The sequence below is a fragment of the Suricata suricatta genome, chromosome 15 (assembly GCF_006229205.1).
Source record: "Suricata suricatta isolate VVHF042 chromosome 15, meerkat_22Aug2017_6uvM2_HiC, whole genome shotgun sequence".
NCBI lineage: Eukaryota > Metazoa > Chordata > Mammalia > Carnivora > Herpestidae > Suricata > Suricata suricatta.
This window is the reverse complement of record NC_043714.1, coordinates 38,319,225-38,342,527: the sequence shown is the minus strand read 5'-3', so window position 1 is coordinate 38,342,527 and position 23,303 is coordinate 38,319,225. Positions and strand designations below refer to the sequence as shown.

General features: G+C 39.6%; 1 protein-coding gene across 2 annotated transcripts in view; it reads left to right on the top strand.

The window, feature by feature from the left end:
• Positions 1 to 6,341: 6,341 nt before the first annotated feature.
• Positions 6,342 to 23,303, top strand: part of CDH17 (cadherin 17) — an 82,528-nt gene continuing 65,566 nt past the window's right edge. The window contains exons 1-2 of one of the 2 annotated variants that reach the window (XM_029923528.1): positions 6,342 to 6,658; positions 17,017 to 17,315. The gene's annotated coding sequence lies outside the window, so the exon portion shown is untranslated. The remainder of the gene's footprint in view (positions 6,659 to 17,016; positions 17,316 to 23,303) is intronic. The other variant, XM_029923527.1, reaches the window with a different exon arrangement.

The window sequence follows — 23,303 nt, the reverse complement described above, 5'->3', positions numbered from 1 at the left end:
TGATGCAGGTACAAGTTTTCATTGAGAATTCCTCATAGGTGGTAACTGTGTAACATCTCTCAGGAGGCACATAGTGACCAGTTGTCCTGGTTCGTCATCTCTGTGTAGGTGCATTATTTCAAGTAGGGGTTGACAAATGATAATATTCTAATTCCGTCATTCCTTCATTTATTAGTAGGAAGACTTTTAGAAAGAGAAACTTTTTCTTGAAAATTATTTGATTCCCCTGAGATTCAGCTTGTATAGGAAGGGCGGGTTAAATCCTTGATTCCTGCCCTGGATTTACATGTTTCCAGAATAGTAAACTGGTTCTTTAGCGTCCTCCAGTATAATAAGTATGACCACTTGGATCCTACATATTTTGTGTATTCGTATTGGAGTCATTATTCTTACTGGTTCTCAAAATTTTCCATCTGTTGCCTGTGAGAGCCTCTTTCTCGTTGGCCTCTGAATGTTTGAAACAACCCCAGTAGTTTTTGAGAACTTTCGTGCTGTCCAGTATGACAAATGTTCTAGGCACATTTTGTGGATTTCCTGCTGCAGACCTGAAATCAACAATTTCTCTGAGGAGGCTTAGTTCCTTTTGTGAAAAACAGTATTTAAAGATCACGAACTGTCTTTAAGCCTGCCCGTTGCTTACAAGTTGGTCATTGTTTCTGTGTTGTGTCAGCAGACAGAATGATAAAAAAAAATATTTAGCAGAAAATACATCTTGGGTTTCTACTAATATTTTGAACTTGGATTTAATAATGCAAGGTTTTTTTATTTTACTTCTTTGATTTTGTATTTGCATATTTTCACTCTTGTGCCTAAAATCCTCATTCCAAACAAAATTAACATAATTACTTCCTGCTTTAGGATGTCTCAGAATAATGATATTAATACCATTACTACCAGTATGATATTTGAAAACAGTGTAGGATTCTTTAAAGTTATTTTTGTCCTTAGGATCTGTCCCACTAGGGATACACAGTCTAATTACTGTTTTAAAACTACTTGGATTAATTCCTCTCAGTAGTTTTATTGCCAACTCAATAGCATAGTGAAGTTCACTTATTTTACTTGCTTTCAATTTTTGGGAATTGCTCTCCTTTCATCTTGATTTAAGATTGTTTTATAACTATGCAAAGAATTTACGTGGTTCCAATGTCAAACCTACACACTAAGTCATATCAAGAGAAGCTCTAGGTTCTCTTCTTCTCTCCACTTTGGTCCCGCTCTTCCCCTATGGTAACTATTAAACAAATGTGGTTCATTCTATTTTCTAAAGTACAGATGGTTCCAGACTTACGATGATTCAGCTTAATGCTTTTTCAGCTTTACGATGGTGCACAAGTGATGCACAGTCACTAGACACCGTACTTCACATTTTGAATCTGGGTCTCTTCCCGGGGTGAGATACACCGGACAATCCTCTCTTGCAGGACCGGGCAGGGACAGCTGCAGCTCCGGTCAGCCGGGAGATCGTGAGAGTCAACAACCGTCTATTCACAACCCTTCTGCACCCATACAACCATTCTGGTTTTCCTTTTCAGTACGATACTCAATAAGTTACATGAGGTATTAATAGTTTGTTATAAAACGGATTTTGTGTGAGACGATTTTGCACGACTCTAGGATAATGTAGGCATTCTGAGCAAGTTTAAGGTCGGCTGGATTACGGTCCGATATTTGGTGAGTTATATGTATTAAATGCATTTTCCATTTATGATGTTTTTAATTTATGATGGGTTTATCAGAACAGAACCATTTCATAAATCAAGGAAGATCTGAATAAGCAAATGCCTACAAATGTGTTTTTATACTTGTCCATAGTTTCACATACATACAGATATGTATGCTTGTATCTTCCCCTTCTTAGATATTAGATAAATGGTAACATACTATATACACTTTTTAAAAATGTTGTTTCTTCCACTTAGTATATCCAAGAGATTAATCCATAATTGTAGAGAGGAATCATCCCAATTCCTTTTAACAGCTGCAAACTGTTGAATGAATCTGCCACATTTTATTCAACAGAACCTTACTTGTCAACATTTTGGTTGCTTTCAGTTTTTAGTAATAACTAATGCTGCAATGAATAATCCTATACATGTGTCTTAGAAAACATTTTCCAGTGGCTCAACGGGATTATTTTCCTAGAAGTGGGATTGATAAGACAAGGGGTAAATGTAATTTTGTTAATATTGCCAAATTTCCATGCATGGGGTTGTATCATTTTGTATTCCCAGTAGCAATGTGTGAAAGGAACTGCTTCCCCAAAGCCTCTTCAACAGGACTTGTATTTGGGGTTTTGTTAATCTGATAAATAATAGTTCTTAATTTACATTTTTCTCATTTTTAGTGAGGGAACAGTGTTTTCTTTGTATGTTTTAGGGCCATTTGCATTCCTTTCTTATGAACTATTGTTCATATTGCTTGTCCATTCATCTACTTTTTTTGGGGGGGGGTCTTTTTTGTTTCTATTTTTAGCAGCTTTTAGCCATTAAATGTATCAACCCTCTCTCTAGTTTATCACTAGTTTCCCTAGTTTATCACTTCTTTTTCTTTGTTCTTGGTGTTTGTGTCCTTGCAGATTTTTTTTAGAAAATTAATATTATTAAGTTTATCAGTGTTTTCATGTTTTTTAAGGATTTGAGTTAGGAAAGTTTTTCCATTTCCTGGTTATAGAGGCATTCACCTTCTAGTACCTGTATGGTTTTCTTAACATTTATTTATTGATTTATTTAATTTCTGGTCTATTTGAAATGTATTCTGGTGTGTGGTGTGAGGAATGGATCTTTCCCGCATCCGTGCCTGTTTTTAACTAGAACTGGGTAGCAACAGTGAGGCAGACTCAGCTGCTTGGTTGGGGCCTGGAAGGTGGTTGGCTGAGAGATACAATCTTTTCAACCACAAAATTCTGTGGTTCAGAGTCCGAACTCATGAACTCCTGTGGTTAAGAGTCAAAACTCACCAACGTCTGCAGTTAAGATAGCAAAAGTTCCTCAGAATTGTCTACCACAAACAAAAAATGTTAAAAGTTATTTGAATGGTGTCTCTTCAGACTTGAGCACAAATCAAGTTGGTAAAAGCCTCTAAGAGTCCGATCTGTCCGTAAGTAGAAGAGCTTCTATACTTCAGATACCAGTCAGGCAGACAGCAAAGCTGACATGATTTTATGAATTGATGAGCCTGGCTGAGGGAGGTGAGGGAGGATCATTCTACCTGTAGCAGAGTTGCCCAGAGGGCTGCTTTCCAGAGAAAGATCACGATTTTCTTTTTCTAGGAAGCCAATTTGGATGCTCTGAGGTGGGGGATGGTGTGGTTCAAGGGAGGCAGAGATGAAACAAGATTGGACATGAGCTGATAATTGCTGAACTGGGTGATGGTACATCGGGGTTCATTACATTATTCTCTCTACTTCTGTTTATGTTTGAAATTTTCTATTACAAAATGTTAAAATGAGAAAATTCAAGTCACACACTCACACACAGCCTGGATGAAGCATTTGGTGTAACTATAGACTACAGATACTTCTGTGGGCCTTCTGCCTGTCTGTGAATCAAATTAATCACCAGCAGAAAGATTATCTTAGATGGATTTCCTTAATTTAAACCCCTGCAGAAAAGCCTTTAGTAAGTTACACTTTAATGTTATATCCTTTGCTTTTATCAACGGTGAATGTAAAAAAAGTCCTTCTACAGCATGTTTCTGGATCTCTTGTACACTCAATGCCGAGAGATCTTACATTGTTGTATCTACTCTCTAAAGTTGGAGGCACTGATCCAGGTACTTTTTTTTTTTTTTTCAACACTGGTCCTGAATACCCAGCATTACATGCTTTCATTAGGATGCATATGGTGACTGATTTGTCTGTTTGAGATGTGGCAGCCATTACTAGTCTTTGCCTAGACTTATTATTTCGGTGGGGTTTGAAAACTGGTAACATTCAAATTCCATCATTCTCACTTTGTTTATTTATTGAAAGATATGTTTGAGAGAAACTTTTCCTTGTGACTCTAGAGTTCTTTTCCATAGAGCATGGCAGACATGACTTCAGCTTGGAAAATGCTCAAGGAAACAACCACCAATTGTTACCACCTCAGGAAAATCTTAGTGAGCCCAGGAGCCTACGGAAATGGAGGGCTTGGAATTTGGATGGAGTACTCTGGATGCATTTATATAAATATGTCCTGAGAGAATATAGGAGCACATGAATACACAGGACTGGTTAACATTGCCTATACTTAACCCTTAGGAGTTTGCCCAAAGCAACAATTCTAGTTTTGACATAAATTCCCCAGAGCTGTTTTTTAAATTGTTATAAAACAGAGTTGGCCTAAAAAAACTTTTTAATTGAGGTATAAATAACATGAAACATTATTTTTGTTTCAGGTGTGAAACATAAATGATTTGATATTTGTATATATTGAAAAATGATCACCACAATAAATTTAGTTATCATTTGTCTCACACACACATACACACACACACACACACACACACACACACGAGTTGATTGTACACTAAGGCTCCTTCTGGTTGGTGTCAGTAAAGCCGTGGCAAGGCCAAGTGATAACAGAAAGGCAGTGGTCATGGAGTCCTGAGTGGGAGCCGTAACTAGGAAATTTCTACAAATCAGGACCAGTGTATAGAGTGCAAAGATCTTGAGTCACTACATCTGAGTTCAAATCCTTGCTCAGTAACCTACCAGCCATGTGCCTTTGAGCAAGATAGTTGACTTCTCTGAGCTTCAGTTTCCTCAGTTGCACATGGGACTTGGAGATCGTATCTGCTTTTCAGACTTGTGCACATTAGAGACAACGTCAGCCAAGCACTTTTCCCAATGCCTAGCACAGAACAGATATTCACTAAATACAGATAATTGAAGTAACTGTTTATTTCTCAGAGTACATAGTTAAACGAGAATCAGGACTCATTCTTGAACCCAGTAGATGAACACTTCAGGTGGCAAACTAACTTTTGGAGTAATCAGATGGGTTACATTTGAAAATTGTTCAGTTTCTGGTGGGGAGAATTGCAGGCTCCACAGAGATTGCTGCAGGTCTATAGGGTCAGGACAGCCAGCTACCAATAGAAATCAGAGTCCCCACCATTCTCCCAGAAGTCATTTGGTGAGAAATGCTATGTCCAAATTGTGTCCACTGCAATGTCTAAAGAATTTTGTATGCCAAAGATAGAAGAAAGTTAATTTTCAAAGTCTCAGGTCCCTGTAGACTAATGTTAAATTCTAGAACTAAGGTCCGCGAGTCAACATTATTGTGTGGGGAGACACATGATAGCCCAGTAATGGAGAGGATATTCAGTCATTGAGGGCAGGGTACTTTTTATTGTATTTGTTACTTTAATTTAAATTCAAGTTAGTTAACATACCGTGTAGTATTGGTTTCAGGAGTAGAACCGAGTGTTCATCCCTTTCATACAATATCCAGTGCTCATCCCAACAAGTGCCCTCCTTAATGCCCATTGCCCGTTTAGCTCATTCCCTGTCCACCTCCCCTTCAGCAACCCTCAGTTTGTTCTTTGTATTTAAGAGTCTCCTATGGTTTGCCTCCCTCTCTGTTTTTATCTTATTCTTCCTTCCCTTCCCCTATGGTTATCTGCTGTTTCTTAAATTCCGCATATGAGTGAAATTATATATTTGTCTTTCTCTTGACTGATTTCACTTACTGTAACATCTTCAAGTTCCATTCATGTTGTTGCAAATGGCAAGATTTCATTCTTTTTGATCGCCGAGTAGTATTCCATCGTGTATATATACCACATCTTCTTTATCCATTCATCACTTGATGGAAATTTGGGCTCTTTCCATAATTTGGCTACTGTTGATAGCGCTGCTATAAACATGGGGGTGCACGTGCCCCTTCGAATCAGCATTTTTGTGTCCTTTGGGCAAATACCCAATAGTGCAGTTGCTGGCTTATAAGGTAGTTCTATTTTTAATTTTTTGAGGAACCTCCATACCGTTTTCTAGAGTGGCTGCACCAGTTTGCATTCCCACCAACAGTGTAGGAGGGTGCCCCTTTCTCTGCATCCTCGCCAACATCTGTTGCCGCCTGAGCAACAGAATTTTAGCCATTCTGACAGGTGTGAGGTGCTATGTCACCATGGTTTTGATGTGTATTTCGAGGGCAGGGTATGTTTTAGAAAGCCCCCCGAGTCAGGGGTAATTCAGTTATTGCTAGGGGCAACATGTGCCTAGTGTTTATGCATAACTCCTTGGGCAATATCGTCACTAGGCCTGGCTTGTCTGAGCGGAGCCACAGTAAAGCTAACCACTTCCTAATTAGCTCTGGGAGAGGGTGACCTTCCTCCAGAGCAACTGAAAGAGACAACTGAATTGAAGCAGCCAGGTGATGCTTTTGCTGCAGGACAAGGGAGGTCAGAAGGTTCCCGGGGAGGCTCTGAGCAGGGAGAAGATTTGGGTGGAATAGGCTGGATGGTGTTGCTATTCCTGGAGAGGATCCCTGGGCAGGTTGCTCAGCGGGGATAGGATTCCTGGTGAAGGAACTCTCAGGAAAGGTGGTGCAGGAGGGACAGCCGGTGGGAATGGTCCTGGCGTAAAAGTATTGCTATTTTCGCTGTCAATCTGTGAGCTGATCAAGCTGCTTGGTGAACTGGAGAAACTGTGTCTGACTGGTGCTCCTTGCGGGTAAGTAGTGGGGGTGGGGTGGGAGACGGGGTGGCAGGGGTCTGCAGGCCGTAAGCTCAGCGATGGCAAGCTGGTAAATGCTTGGATATTCCCCCGACCCCTCACCCCTTCTTACCTGGATTCAAACCGTGGAGCATTTTTTTTTTTACCTTCTTTGCTCTTCAACTTTTTTTTTTTTTGTAGAGTAATAATAACAGCCACCTCACAGGGTGGTGGCGAAGATTAAATGAGATAATATAGAACGCAATTGGAAAAGGCCCTGGCCCAGACATGAACTCGGTGGTTCTCCGCCTCAGCTGTGCCTGGGCCCCAGGGAGACCTTTAAAAACGATTGCTGTCAGGCTTCACCAGAGACCAACAAATCAGAATCCCTGTGATTCAACGCAGGGTTTGAGAACCCCTACACTAGAAATTTATTATTCGTATTTAGAAAACTCTCTCAGAGGATAAAAAGGAATGGCGGGTTTTGGTTAACTTTTTGTCAAGCCCTGTGTTAACTGTTACTGGTTTTCTTTTGTATAAAGTGGTAACTTAGGGGAGGTATCGCCACTTCCGTCTTGTAAATCCGCTTAGAAACAGTCCGGGTTTCAGGCAATGTCCTCTGTTTCTCACGCTTAGGAAGCTAGGAAGCGGCGCTGGGAAGATCCAGGCGTCCCTCTGGAACCGCCTCTGTGAGATGCTGGTCAAGCCCATCGGGTTTAAACCAGGGGCCGGTGGGTAAGTGGGACTCCAGCCATTGCGTTAAGGACGCTCCGCTGGGCCTTCCCCATGCTTTGCTAGAAGGGAGATCTGGTGCCCTGAGCACTTGCTGACCAGGCCAGAGACTCTGTCTCTAGTAGATTCCATCTCTTATTTTATTTTTAAAATATTTTTTAAAAAATGTTTATTTACTTTTAAGAAAGAGAGAGGAGGGGCAGAGAGAAAGATGCAGAATCTGAAGCAGGCTCCAGGCTCTAAGCTGTCAGCATAAAGCCCAACACGGGGCTCGAACCCACGGAGTATGAGATCATGACCTGCACCGAAGTCAGACACTTAACCGACTGAACCACCCAGGTGCCCCCTAGTAGATTCCATCTTTATCTCCATCTCTCCACTTCCTCCATCTACACTGTGGGCTGCTCCTGTGGACTAGGTTTCAGCAGGGGAACTAAGTGAAGATTAATTTCAGTTCCTGTATTTCTCATAGATGTGAGATTTCAGTTCCTGTATTTTCTCATATAGCACCTGGAAAATTCTAGACTTAAGATAACAGGGCTTTCCCAGAAATTCTCCTGGGTTGTTACTGATACTAGGCTTAATGTTATCCTGTGCAGGAATACCAAGGAGAGGAAAATTTTCTCCTATTTGTTTCCCAAGTGACTAGGTTTAGGCACTAGAAAGACAAGCGATTTATCTAGTGTTGAACTTGCTGAGCTGAAAGCCTAGGAGAACCAAGGGTCCTGTGGTCACATGGTTGTTTCTTCCTTTCTTCTTTGTTCAGGGCAAAGCTAATCTTCAAGTAGGGAAATGCTTTTATTCACATTTTAAAAAAGAAAACATAGAAGAAGAGATAAACTAATAAGTAAAACAAATATATTTAAGTGAAAATAAAATGATTTAAAAAAAAATCCCAAAATACCTGTGACAATAGAACACAAATGATCTGTTTCAAAGGGACTGTATTGAGGTCACTGAAAACATTTAGCCTAAGTCTTGAATATTCATATCAGGGTGGGATTGGTTGCAGGGAAAACTTCCTTTTTTTTGGGGGGGGTAACACATTTATTGATATAAAATTCATATGCCATAAAATTCACCATAGAGTTCAATAGTTTTTAGTATATTTACAGATTTGTGAAGCCATCATTGCAACGAATTTTATTTTAGTTTGTTTATTTTAAATTTGTTTCTTAAAAAAATTTTTTTTAGTCTTTATTTATTTTTAAGAGAGAGAGACAAAGTGTGAGTGGAGGGAGGGTCAGAGAGAGAGGGAGACACAGAATCTGAAGCAGGCTCCAGGCTCTGAGCTGTCAGCATAGAACCCAACGCGGGGCTCAAACCCACGAACCGTGAAATCATGACCTGAGCCGAAGTTGGACACTTAAGCGACTGAGCCACCCAGGTACCCCTTCTTTTTTTTTTTTAAATATAATTTATTGTCAAGTTAGCCAACATACAGTGTATACAGTGTGCTCTTGGCTTCAGGAGTAGATTCCCATGATTCATTGCTTACATGCAACACCCAGTGCTCATCCCAACAAGTGCTCACTTCACTGCCCATCACCCATTTCTTCCACCCCTCCACTCCCTATCAACCCTCAGTCTGTTCTCTGTATTTAAGAGTCTCTTATGGTTTGCCTCCCTCTCTGTTCATAACTATTTTCTCCCATTCCCTTTCCCCATAGTCTTCTGTTAAGTTTCTCAAATTCCACATATGAGTTAAAACATATGATATCTGTCTTTCTCTGACTGACTTATTTCACTTGGCATAATATCCTCCATCCAGTTCCATCCACATTGTTGCAAATGGCAAGATTTCATTCTTTCTCATTGCCAAGTAATATTCTATTGTGTATATATAAACCACATCTTCTTTATCCATTTCATAAGTTTATGGACATTTGGGTTCTTTCCATAATTTGGCTATTGTCTATAGAACTGCTATAAACATTGAGGTACATGTGCTACTAAGAAGCAGCACTCCTGTATCCTTTGGATAAATTCCTAGTAGTGCTATTGCTGGGTCATAGGGTAATTCTATTTTTAATTTTTTGAGGAACCTCCATACTGTTTTTCACAGTGGCTGCACCAGTTTGCATTCCCACCAACAGTGTAAAAGAGTTCCCGTTTCTTTACATCCTCGCCAACATCTGCTGTTTCCTGTATTGTTAATTTTAGCCACTCTGACCGGTGTGCAGTAGTATCTCATTGTGGTTTTGGTTTGTATTTCCCTAATGATGAGTGATGTTGAGCATCTTTTCATGTGTCTGTTGGCTATCTGGATGTCTTCTTTGGAAAAGTGTCTATTCATGTCTTCTGCCCATTTCTTCATTGGATTATTTGTTTTTTGGGTTTTGAGTTTGGTAAGTTCTTTACAGATTTTGGATACTAACCTTTTATCTGATATGTCATTTGCAAATATGTTCTCCCATTCCTTTGGTTGCCTTTTAATTTTGTTGATTGTTTCCTTTGCTGTGCAGAGACTTTTATCTTGATGAGGTCCCCATAGTTCATTTTTGCCTTTATTTCCCTTGTCTTCAGAGACATATTGAGTAAGAAGTTGCTGCAGCTGAGCTCAAAGAGGTTGTTGCCTATTTTCTTCCCTAGGGTTTTGATGGTTTCCTGTCTCATATTTAGGTCTTACAGCCATTTAGAGTTTATTTTTGTGAATGGTGTAAGAAAGTGGTCTAGTTTCATTCTTCTGCATCTTGCTGTCCAGTTCTCCCAGCACCATTTGTTGAAGAGAATTTTTTCCATTGGTTACTCTTTACTGCTTTGTCAAAGATTAGTTGGCCATACATTTGAGGGTCCAATTCTGTGTCCTCTATTCTATTCCATTGGTCTATGTGTCTGTTTTTGTGCCAATACCATACTGTCTTGATGATCATAGTTTTGTAGTAAAGGTTAAAGTCCGAGATTGTGATGCCTCCAGCTTTGGTTTTCTTTTTCAACATTATTGTGACTATTTGGGGGTCTTTTGTGGTTCTATACATATTGTAGGATCATTTGTTCTAGCTCTGAGAAGAATTCTGGTGCTACATTGCAATGAATTTTAGAACATTTTTTATCACCAGTAAAATAAATGTACATATCAGTACTTCATTCCTTTTTAGAGATGAATAATATTCTATTATCTGAATGTACCACACTTTTATATCCAGTCATCAGTCAATAGACATTTGGGCTGTTTTCACTTTTGACTATTATGAAAAATACTGCGGTGGACATTCATGTACCAGTTTTTGTGTGGACATACGTTTTCATTTCTCTTGGATAGATACATAAGAGTGAAACTGCTGGGTCAAATGGTAGCTCTATGTTTAGGTTTTGAGGAAACATTCATCATTATTTTCCAAAATTGCTGTATCATTTTACATTCCTACCAGAAGTGGAAGATTCCGACTCCTCTCCATCCTTTCCAATACTTGTTAATATTTTTATTATTTTATAAAGTTTCTTTTTATTTTATAAAGTTTCTTCTGAGAGAAAGAAAGAGAGAAGGAGAGACAAGTGAGACAGGGAGAGAGAGTCTCAAGCAGGCTCTGCACTGTCAGCTTGGAGTCTGGTGTGTGGCTCAAAGTCATGAACCTTGAGGTCATAACCTGAGCCGAAACCAAGAGTCAGATGTTTAACTGACTGAGCCAACAGGGCACCCTGTCCCTGCCTTTTATAGTACAGCTGTCTTAATGGGTGTGAAGTAGTATATTGTGGTTTTGATTTACATTTTGCTTATGCGTAATGATGGTAAGCTTCATGTTGGCTATTTGTGTACCTTCTTTAAAAAAATTTCTGTTCAAATCCTTTGTCCATTTTTGATTGGGTTTTTATTATTATAAGGTTCTTTTTAGTGTATTCTAGGTATAATTTCCTTCTTAAATATGAGATTTGCAATATTTTCTCCCATTCTGTGAGTTCTTTTCACTTTCTTATACTGTTCTTTGAAGTAAAATTCTTAATTTTGGGTAAGCCTAATTTGCTTTTTTCTGTTGTTGCTTGTGTTGTTGATGTCCTACCTAAGAAGCCATTGACAAAGCCAAGGTCATGAGGATTTACCACTGTTTTCTTCTAAGACCTTTATAGTTATAATTTTAGCTCTTACATTTAATTCTTTGATCCATCTTGAGTTACTTTTTCTGACTTGTATGAGTTAGGGTTCTGACTTCATTCTTTTGCATGTAGATATCCAGTTGTTTCATTACCATTTGTTGAAAAGACTATTCCCCCTCCCCCCGAAAATACTTAAGGACAAAATTTTCAGAGGAAATCCCAATGTTTTGGTGTCTAATGAGAGACCCACAAACAGAAAAGGAAACTGATACTTAGTGAGCCCCTAGTATCTAGGCTACAGAGTCCTCCTAGGCAAGATTGGTGAATCCTAGGCATATCCATGCCAGCCTCTTATTTATACCTATGACAGAGATTACTAATCAATCACAGCACTGCCTGGCTGAGCCTTGATGACTGCCAGGGCTGATGTGAAGGAGTGGTGTCTTAGGAAGATCAGTTTGGGGGGAATTAATGCAGTGAGATTAATTTGAGCTATGTTGAGTTTGTTGTGCATATGGGTGGCAAGAGATGGTTGGATATAAAAGACTGCAGCCCAGGCCAAGGGAGAGGTCTGGGCAGAGAGAGACACTTGAGTCTTTGGCATGTAGATGGGCGCAGATCTAACCTCTTAGAATGAGTGACAAGGCAAGGTAACCTCGGAGTCTGATGAGCCCACAAATAGGATCGGAGACTGGCTTGAGAGGTAGAAGAAAAACCAGGAGGAAGTACTGGTAAGGAAACCATGGAGAAAGAATGATTTAGGGAAAATTATTGATAGCATCAACTGTTGGGGGAAGTCTGGTAAGGTGCAGACTGGAGAGTGTCTCTGATTATTATAAAGTTTTTTTTATTATTTTAAAGAACTTTTAAAATTTATTTTGAGAGTGAGAACAAGGGACTGGGGAGAAAGAGAGGGAGTGAGAGAGAATTTCAAGTAGGTTCCATGCTGGCAGTGCAGATCCCATGAGCGGTGAGATCAAGAGTTGGATGCTTAACCGACTGAGCCACCCAGGAGCCCCTATGAAGAAGTTTTTAGTCACCTTGGTGAGTGCAGTTTCAGTGGCACAGGGAAGGTAGAAACCAGATGCTATGGTCTGAATGGTGAACTGAATGTGAGCAAAGACTCACATTGGTGAAATCTGACAACAGAAATAGAAAAAGGTCTCAGAAAACCAACAAGTGTAACTTATGGGAATTTAAAGAAAATCTGAAAAAAATAAAGAAAATCTGAGGTCAAATAAAAAGATCTGTAGACTAAGAAAAAGTGTCTAAGGAAAGATAACATATTTGTGTCTGCTTGATCCAGTCTGCATGCACAATATCAAACCAACTGCATCATTGTTTGAGACAGATCCTGCAACAATGGGTCCTAAATGGTGGGGGGAAATTAATTTCAAGTGCGGCTTTTCTAAAGAATTTGTACTGACAGATAATGCACAAATCCCTAAACTTGTGTTTCTCACAGAAGGGTCCATGTGATGACCTGCATCAGAAATCCAGAGTCCTTTACAAATGTTCATCCCTAGGATGTATTCTGGACCTACTGAATTAGGATCTCGTGGTGTAAAGCCAAGTTTTAATAAACTCTCTAGGTTTAGAAAGCTCTAGAAGACATTTGTCCACTGTACGGCTGAAGATGGGGATATTTACAAACTGTTCTATTCATAGGATTCATTAGCAGTTTCATGACACTGGTAACTACCGCCAGATTAAGAACCTTGTCTACTGGGCAGTTACCTGGACCAAACATCGATAGATGAAGTTAAAATATTCCTGGAATAAACAGCTGCAAACGGGGTCCAATTCTGTCAAAGTGGTGAGGGGGAAAATCCCAAACTTTTGTTAGCCACCAACTGTCTTTTTAGACTATTTTTTGAATGTTTTTGAATATTTTTAGGGTGAGCACAGGTGGCTGTCAGCTAAGATTTTGCAACAGAGTTATGTATGGTTTAGTGTTTCTTACTTGGAATTAGTGATTTATTTGAGCTGAGTCTTAAATCATTTATGGTTCCTTAAAGTGTTCTGCTCTGGAAAATTACCTCCACTTTCCCACCACTGTAAACAACAGCACCAGCACAAAACCCAGACTCAAACAAGCCCAGAGATAAGTAAAAGAGCTGCATAAAGGAGGGCCGTGTCGCTTAGATTTATCAGAAAATGGACACTGTCCTGGCCAGTGAAATTAACTAGGGAAAATTTTGCTTCAATGTAAAACATTCACTACCAGAAAAAATTAGTTTCAGCTTGTTTCATTAAATACATGTGAAACAATAGGTGTAAAATAGTGGTTTGAGGAGGTGAAAAATCATCCTTTGGGTGGGTTCCCATGAGTCTTGGTTGAGTCTGAATATAATCCTGAACATTTGAATTAATAACAGAAACGAGTTTGATTCTAAGGTATTTACTGAGTGCGTATGGAAGACAAAGTTTGTGCCATCAGTTAAGTTCATAAGAGCAAGACAGATACTAAATAAGTAATTCAAAAATATTTTTATATGCTTCTGTTCAGTGAGGCTTGTGTGTTGATAAGCACGTGATAAATGTTCTCAAAATATCTGCTATGTAACCCTCAGATAAAGTAGATGTTAAAATGCACGTGCATAATAAGTGGAGAAACTTAGCATTCAGAGATTTCACTTACTTTGAGATTTCAAGAATAAAATTATTAGAAATGTGACCTACTTTGAATTTTAAGAATCATTCCGAATTTTCATGGAGTTTTTATCTAGGAGGTGTGTGAAATAAGCCCTCTGACCTAATCAGAGGAGGGACACAGGGACTGGGAGCACAGTGAAGCAAGGCTTTATTTAGTCAATGTTCTTGCAAGAGCAGGTGTCTGATGGACAGGCAGATTGGGGCAGTCACAGCAGGCAATTTATCTCCTAGAGCACAAGTCCCTCCCCTGATTCCTCATTGGCTGAGTACTCCAGACATTACAACCTTACCCAGACATCACCTATGCCCATGCAAGGAAAAAAGTAGTCTGATTGGAACAAATGTGCATTCCCTCAGATGACGCACAGACATTAGTCCCTCCTCCCTTTATTCTTTGGCACATGCTCATTGCAAATTCCATGAAAATAAGCCCAGGAAAAGAAACTCACAAAATGGAGAGGGGAAGAAAAAGAATCAGGAAGTGAAGTGTCTAAAGGTTTGGGACTCCATTGTGTGTGTGGGGGGCTGTTTTGCATTTTTCCATATTTACAACCTACTGTTAACTGGACAGCACATGAATCATCGCCCTTACTTCTCACAGGAGGCTATCCTAACTTTATTCCTTGTTAACTAACATTGTCTATAAATTAAAACACTATTTGTACATTTTCTAGCGCTAATGTTGAAGGAATGGTTAAAACATTGTTATAGACAAAAGTGCTAAAGTGTTTTAAACACCATCAATTTATTAGTTAGAAGTATTGGCCCCAATTTTTTCAATTATTCACATGTTTCCATCATATAAATCATTTATATCTCCTTCTCTCTGATAAAGGGAATCAGTAATTTACCAATTAAATTTTCTTTATTCCCCTTACTATTGAGTCATTATTAAACTACTGAACTAGCAATGTTTCATGTTTGCATGAAAAGGAATTCCCTAGGCTGCCATGGTATTTATACTGAAACACAGGGCAGAACATATGGAATGATAAAATTCAGACAATTCTATAAATTATAAGAACCTTGCTAACCTGTTATCCTGGAGAGCACAGAAAAAGACTTTATAATTCAGAGATGCCAAAGAAAGATTCCTTTCTTTTCTTTATTTGTTTTGTTAAAAAAATTTTTTTATTTATTTTGAGAGAAAAACTGTACAGGAGGGGCAGAGAGAGTGAGATAGAGAGAGAGAGAGAATCTCAACCAGACTCTACACTGTCATAGTGAGGAGCCCGATGTGGGGCTTGAATCCATGAACCATGAGATCGTGACCTGAGCCAAAATCAAGAGTTGGACGCTTAACTGACTGAACCATCCAAATGCCCCTGACTTTTCTGATGGGTGGCTTTAGCCCTTTAGAGTTCAGTCAATCTGATTCTCTGATTTTGAAGCTAGAAGCTGGAAGTAGCCTAAGGTGCACAGGGAAGCCAATTTTAGGAACTTGGCTGTCTTCCATCAGGACTGGTGTCACACCGGGGGCTTTCTTCCTATGGATTTTCTTATTACATGGAACTAGAAGGAAATAATTTGACAGCTTCTGTAGTTGTGGTGAGTAGGTTGGGCTTTGAATCAGACCAGGTTTGGAGTCCTAAGTCGGTAATCACAAGCTGTGTGACTGGGTAAAAGGTAAGACTTCAGTTTTCTACCTACAAAATGGAATCTACTTTGTAGACATGTTGTAAAGATTAAGTGAGAAAACAGTTTTAAACTGATAAGCTGATACATCATGAACATAGTTGTATAATATCGCTGAGAAAGAATGACTAAAAGTAATACATATATACTTTTAAAAACACTTTATAGATTTAAAAGTACTTTTTACATACCTTGTTTAAAAGTTTCTAGAGAAGTGAACTCCTTTTAGAGCAATGACAGTGGAGTCTGGTCATTGGTTTCAGGACGTAAAACCTACAAGTGGGAGCTATTTGATTTGGTAGAACAAGGTCATTTTATTTAACTAATGGGAGGGCAGAGGTGGCCTCACTGACCTCATTTCCTTAAACATTGTTATGTTGGCCGTGAGACAAAGGAGAAGGGTTTTTCCTAGACCTGCTGATCCACCAAGTATGCCAACCATTGGCATGTGACGAGATGTTTTCACTTTCAAGGTCCTCAAGATAAATAAGGCTTAGAGCAGTCATGGGCTTCTTAAGGGATCTGAGAAGGAGGAAGTCCATCTAGACAGTGGGTTGCGCTCTTGCTCTTTCACTGTGCTGGATTCACACCTAGAGACAAATGGAAAGCATGACACAGCTCAGGAGAAGCCCAGAAATGAGTATCAGAAGGTCAACAGAAACAGGATCCAGTGTGACACATTTGACACAATAGCGACATTGATTCTTCTCTTCAGCGTGGATTCCCAGAGGGACTGAAGGGTGGGAATCAGAAATCAATCTAAAAGATACCTTCACTTAAGAAATCTGGGGCTATTGGCTTTTATTGTTTGATTGGAAACCTCATTTTTGACTGGAAGAAGTAACTTGGTTTTTAGGTACAACTATTCCGTTGTGAAGAAAAAAAATAAGGACTTGTTTGTGTTTGGGGGGAAGGCTATGCTGGTTGTTTCATGCAGACTTTGAAGAGGACCCTTGAATTGCAGAAGAAGTTACCTCCAGATTGCACCTTTGGTTACGCTTTCTGATTATTCTTAATGTCTCCCGAGGCTGGTTATCAGTAAACTGTGTCATTGCTCAGATGTGGAGCCCTGGGCTCTGTCTGTGTTTGGGATGAAATTGACAAATATTTGTCGACTGAGTCTTCTGTACAGACACTATGCTAAATGCTGGGGGTACAAAGTGTGGACAAACTGTCTTGATGTCATGGAGCTCACACTCAAAAATTAGTTGAATACATAGAAAATTTTCTCATTTTAACTTCTATTTTACTTTATCATTATTTATACTTATTATATATACTTATTACTTTATTTCTTCTAATTTACTTCTCTACATTCAAAGGTTCAGATGCCTGTTTGAAGATGTATTGAATGTGAATTAACTTCTTTTGGTATAAGCCCACTTATTTTCTGGAGTGAATACAATGATACCTTTTATGACATCTGAGCGCTTCTGCAGTAATAAAACCTACCCTATGGGATGGTTAATGTTTGACTGAAGGTTGAAGGGAGAGGCTCGGGAAACAGAACAGTGCAGAAGGAGTGTTCTCCAGGGAGATTCTCAAGCCCCAGCAAGAGTTTCAACAGCTGAATAGAAGAAAATAACTTTTAACAGCCATTTTGTTATTTACTTACGGAAAGGTAAGGGTTGACATGTCTTACCTATGTTGATAATGTACTTCTTCAAGAATGACAAAATAGGCGGTGGAGGGAGAGTACTTAAGGAGTTGCTGGACAAATTTCTTCCTTGAGGAATGCTATGGAGCTGGGAAGGAAAGGGAAGTTCATTCCTGGTGTGACAAGTGTTGCTTATGGGGCACAATTTCTTTCTTGGTTTTGTTTCATTAGTCTCTATTTTATAAATTTAAACAAACAGCTTTGGTTGAATCAAGCTTGGTGGTGGAAACAAAGAAAATATGGAGTTTTGGGATGTTTAAATGGTATTATACCCATTCTTTCCAATTAAAATGTAAAAGTGCCTAGCTCTAAGATACTCTGCAGGTCTTGTATTCCAGAAATTAAAATTGGAATCTCATTCTTATAAAGTGTTATCTCTCTGATGTGGTCTTCAAAAAAATGAGTATTCTGTCTACTTCTCAGAGAATGAGATTCAACTTAGGATTCTTGGGACTGTCTAGGATACAGTGGGGGAGGGAAATGCATGGGAGAAAAGAAACCCTTTTCTTAAAAGTATTGTATATAAGTATTGAAAACAAACAAACAAACAAATAAACAAAAAACCCAAACCAAACCAAACAAACAAAGAATTGGAAACAGAAAGACAGACCTGCAAGCAAGTCTTGGGAAAGCAAGACTTGATGTGAGTGTTGGTGAGCTTTTGGTGTTTCTTTCCACCTCGTTGGTAGATGTACCATCTGCTAACAAGTGATTATTTTGAGATGTCAAGTTATGTTCAGCATATCGTGTCTTCAAAGATCCAGTCTCTGCCTCTGTTTGGTTATTTTCTTTATGATGGGTGACTTTTGGGGGACAGATGCTGTCTCTGATGGGGGATGCTAAATAGGAGATTGGAAGGGCAATGCATTCTCTGGTATTTTCTTGGTTTTATTTTCCTTCAAAAACTTAGATAGCAAGTAAAAAATTGTTTCAAAGAGAAAGGAAGCACATATTTAGGTGACAAGGAAAATGGATGACATTCAACTCTCACCAGGGAAAAGAGTCTTACTGAGTAAGGATTTATCACAGATTGCAGGGTATATAGTTTATGAGTCTTCAGGGTTGGGCAGATGGGTTAGGCCAGTTTCATCATTTACCAGCTAGTGGGCATTGAGCAGATTGCTTAAGCTTCCTGAATCTTAATTTTTTCATCTATAAAATGGAGATACTTGCCTAACCAAGCAGTTGTGAGAGTAAATTAGATAAGCTTGTAAAGAAGTTGGTACATTGCTTGCCATGTGGTGGCTGTTCAATTAAAGTTAGCTCTCCTCTCCATTAGAAAGTTCCAATAGATGACTCAGGTCAAATTGAGAAGTTGTTTCATTTTTTAGGGAAAAACAGCAGTAATGTTACAATAACAGCATCTATGCTAAGGACATGGAATCCAAAGATATAACAGAATGATGAAACAATGGGCTTTGCTTTTTTTGTTTGCATGTTTTTATGAGAGGCATTTAAAAGACCTTCTGATGTTTTATATATAGTTGACCCTTGAAGAACATGGATTTGAACTGTGTGGGTCCTCTTATAAGCAAATGTTTTCATACAGCACAGTCCTATAAATGTATTTTCTCTTCTTTATGATTTTTTTTATTTTGTTTTCTCCAGCTTACTTTGTTTTAAGAATACAGTATCTAATACCTAAAACAGAAAATATGTATTAATTGCCTGGCTTCCAGCCAACAGTAGTCTATCAGTAGTTAAGGTTTGGGGGAGTCAGAAGTTGTATGTAGATTTTTGACTGCATGGGGGTTTAGTGCTCCTAACCCCTGAGATGTTTAAGGGTCAACTGTGTAAGTCTTTCAGTGAGGTGTGGGTGTGGCATCCTTTGGAACTTGCTTCAGTGACCCCTGGGAAAAGTCACTGTTGTTCAAGGTGATAGTTACCTTTCTTTTGCCTCCTCCCTTCTTTCATAAATAGCAAAATTTTTGTTGGCAGGAACTCAACTTCCTGTTTCCTTGTCAAAAGATCTCCCTGGAAAGGAGAATGCACCCCTACTTTTCTTCCATGTTAAGAGAGATGACTCTGAGAAGGAAAGCTAAGCATGAATCATCCTGCTTCTTTTTCCAAAGGTCCACAAATAAGTGCTTTTATGGGTCTTAGTTTACATGGATAGAAATATTATAGATTTAATTGTTGGCATAAAATTGCATTCAAGATTCAAGGATTCAAGATCCTTGGTCTTGAGCCTAGACTGGGGCTCATTCTGTGGTCTTCTCAATGATTCAACAAGGAAAAAGTACCTTAGTTTGTTACAGGAATATCTATCTACCTATTTGTTACTTGTGACAACAAACAGCAATGTTTACTGAGGTACAGTAATTATAAATATAATAAAAACAGATATTTACTTAGTGGTTGAAGTAATAAAGTTAATTTTTCACTTATGCCCAAGCTATGCTCGGTTACTATGTATGCAGCGCAAAGAAAGCTTAATTTTTCTTAAAAGATTCTCTAAGACTGACATTTTGAATTCTCTCATCCATGATATTCTGAGCCAAGTTCTTACCATATTTTAATTATTTTCAAACTTGTGTTCTTGACAAAGAGATAAAGAAAAGTCAAAATGGTAGATTTGTGGTCTTAAAGAACGTTTAAACGAAGGGTAAACACCTCTTGTGTTCATCCTTGGGAGGCTTCTGTGCTTGGTCTGTGCAGTCAGATTGGTGCCTCTTCCTCAACCTTCTGAGTTTAGCTTTTTCTCTGTAGGATGACAACAGGACCTATCTTGTAGGATTGTTGTGCTATTTTTAAAATTTATTATTATTTTAAAAATATTTATTTATTTTTGAGAGAGAGAGAGACAGACCATGAGGCAGGGGAGGGACAGAGGGAGAGGGAGACACAGAATCTGAAGCAGGCTCCAGGCTCTGAGCTGTCAGCACAGAGCCTGATGTGGAGCTCGAACCCATGAACTATGAGATTGTGACCTGAACCGAAATCCAACGCTGAATCGACTGTTGCCCCAGACTGCTGTGCTATTTAAATGAACTAGGTTATCCAAAGTGTTTAACTTAGCAAATGCTCATGTAATGCTAGCTGATTAATTTTTTTTTCAACTATGAAAAACTAACTCATAAGTGAGATTTCATAGTGGCATGATACTCTTTATTAAGATAGAATTGCGTTCATTTGTCTTTTACTCTCTGGCCCATCCCAGTGGTCGATTATGATTTAATTCAGTGTTTGGACGGTGAGCCTACCATACTTGAGCATGACTGTACATTTTTGTCCTGAGAACTCTCGCCTCGGGGCTACTTCATAAACGAGCTAACACCACAGCAAGTGTTTTAGGGATTTTTGTTTTGTTTTGTTTTGTTATCATCTCTGCATCCAAACCCGATGGGACGAAATCTAATTTAGGTTTGCCTCACAAGGAATTTCTAAGGCCAGAATGTGTGATTTTATTATCTTGGCAAAATGCTTGTCTTTATCATACACAAGTAACTGTTGTATAATACATGAGAAAACACTTTGTCAAAAGTAATTGAGCCCTCTTTTCTGAGAAATAGTGATTCCTAGCCTCCTCTTTAGGCCAGGGAGGGCCCTTAGGATGTTCTGACACGTATGGAGGAAAGCACATCCTTCCCTCGCCGCCTCCCGGGGTTTCCGAGGCGTAAACCTGCGCACCACAGGGAACTCAGCACTGATTCTAACTGCCAACCTGCTTGAGGTGTCCGGAAAACGCCACAACCAGGCATGCTGCCATCCCCGGGGGGGCCCTGCCGTGCCTCTGACCTCCCCTGACCACGCTCCCGCTCAGGTGGGGCATCCCGTGAGGCTCTGCGGGGCGGCTCCCCACGCTGGCTGCCCTGCCCCCATCCTGGGAGCACTGGGTGGAACAAAAGCTAGGCGGGAATCAGCCTGAGGACATGTCTCGGGACATGTTTCTTAGACCTCATTTTTTCTTTAAGACGAATAATTCCAGTAGTCATTTGTATTTAAATCCATCATATAAATTTAAAACATTTTGAGTCTGGGGGAGGGCATCTAGCTTTCATTTATCTTGACTATGAACCTATTGATACAACAAGTAATCACCCTCACTTTTGTATACGTGTAAATCCAGATTTTCACATACTGAATGACTGGCATGTCTCTGTTACAAAGCTTAGTGAGAGAACAAAGTGCTTCTATTTGTGTGCCGGTGGGGGGGTTAGGTGCGGGGAGTTATCCATCCCTCGTTTTCCTCTCTCCTTCCTCCTAAGTCAGTCTGAAGTACGGGGCAGCAGCCCTGCTTTTATGCCTGCCTGTTTATTTCTAGGTTATTAATGGCCACTTTAATTGGGCCCCTAATTTGTCAAGAGTGCAAATTGATCAGATCTTCCTGTGATTTTTCTGAACCTTTAGAGATGTAATTGGTGCCAGAGATATGCGAGCAAGACCAAAAAGATGGGCATGATTGATCTGAACATTACTTGATGAAAAATGGTGTGAGCAGGCTTTTAATCTGATCTTTATTCACATCTGGCCTTGCTTTATAATTTCTGGGGCTCTTAGCAATATACAGTTCAGGGGTGAAATAAATGGTACACAGGATATGTGGTGCCGTTGGGGCCTGGCGATGTTATGAAGTCCAGTCACATCCTTTCCTGCCCACATCAGCTATGAAAACACATTTTCTAGTCCTTTCGTCTTGTACCTCTTTTGTTCTTTGCAAATGCATAGTTCAGCCTCTGAGCAGGGTAAATTATTTGAATTCAAAGCCCTTAATGCTGCTTCTTCTTTTTTTTTTTTAAAGGATGAGTGATGACTAACTCTATCTAAGGTTTGCCTTTCTAGATTTTTGCAAGGGGGAGAAAAATCAATGCTTGTGTGTTGAATTACTTGAAGGTTTGGAGACTTGGGACCTAGAAATTCCATGTCCTTAGTCAGATAAAGGAGGAAATGACAAGAGTGTCTAAAAATGCCTCTTGGAGGAATTGGAGCCCAGGAGAATCAACGAAGCTTGGAATGGCACCCTTAGAGGCCTGCCATGGGTGCTGCGTGTATAATAACTAAAGATGGCCCTTTCTGAGGCCACCTCTGTCCTGGAATGGCAGTGCCTTTCTTAGTCAAAACCAGAGTTCCTGGGTGTATTCGCTTTCTATGACTGCAAAACAAAGCACTAGAGATGGGGTGGCTTAAACAACAGACGTCTCTTATCTTACCATTCTGGAGTCTGGACCTCCAAAATCAAGGTGTCAGCAGGGGTTGGTTCCTTCGGAGGTCCATGAAGGTCTGTTTTCAGTCCCCTCCTTTCTGCGTGTAGATGGCTGTCTCTCCCCTATGTCTCTTCACATGGTCTCCCCTCTCTGTGTGTCTGTGTGCCCAAATTTCCCCTTTTAATGAGGACACCAGTCAGGTTGGATTAAGGCCCACCTAATGACCTCATTTTAACCTCATTACCTCTGTAAAGATCCTATCTCCAAATAACATCACATTCTGAGGTACTTGGGAGATAGGACTCCAACATATGAATTGGGTGCAGGCACTGTCCAACCCATAACACCTGGCTTGATTAAAAACAAAATGGGAGACTGCTGGGGCGCCTGTGTGGTTCTGTTGGTTTAAGGGCTAACTTGGGCTCAGGTCATGATCTCGCAGTTTGTGGGTTTGAGCCCCACATCAGGCTTTATGCTGACAGCTCAGAGCCTGGAGCCTGCTTCGGAGTCTTTGTCTCCCTCTCTCTGCTCCTCCCCTGCACATGCTCTGTCTCTCAAAAATAAATGTTAAAAAGGAGAAAAAGGAAGTCTGCTAAGGTGAAGATCAGAGGGGAAATGAGTATAGAGATGGTACAACACAGAAGTAATGTTGTCTAGGAACTAAATCTCCTAGGCTAATAATGTTCCTCTGAGGAGGGGGCATCCTGTCATCATGTCAGCTTCTGAAGGGGAAGAACCACAGAATTAAAAAAAAAATCTTTTTTGAATTTTTCGGAAGATGTGTAATGGATTAATGTAGTACAAGATG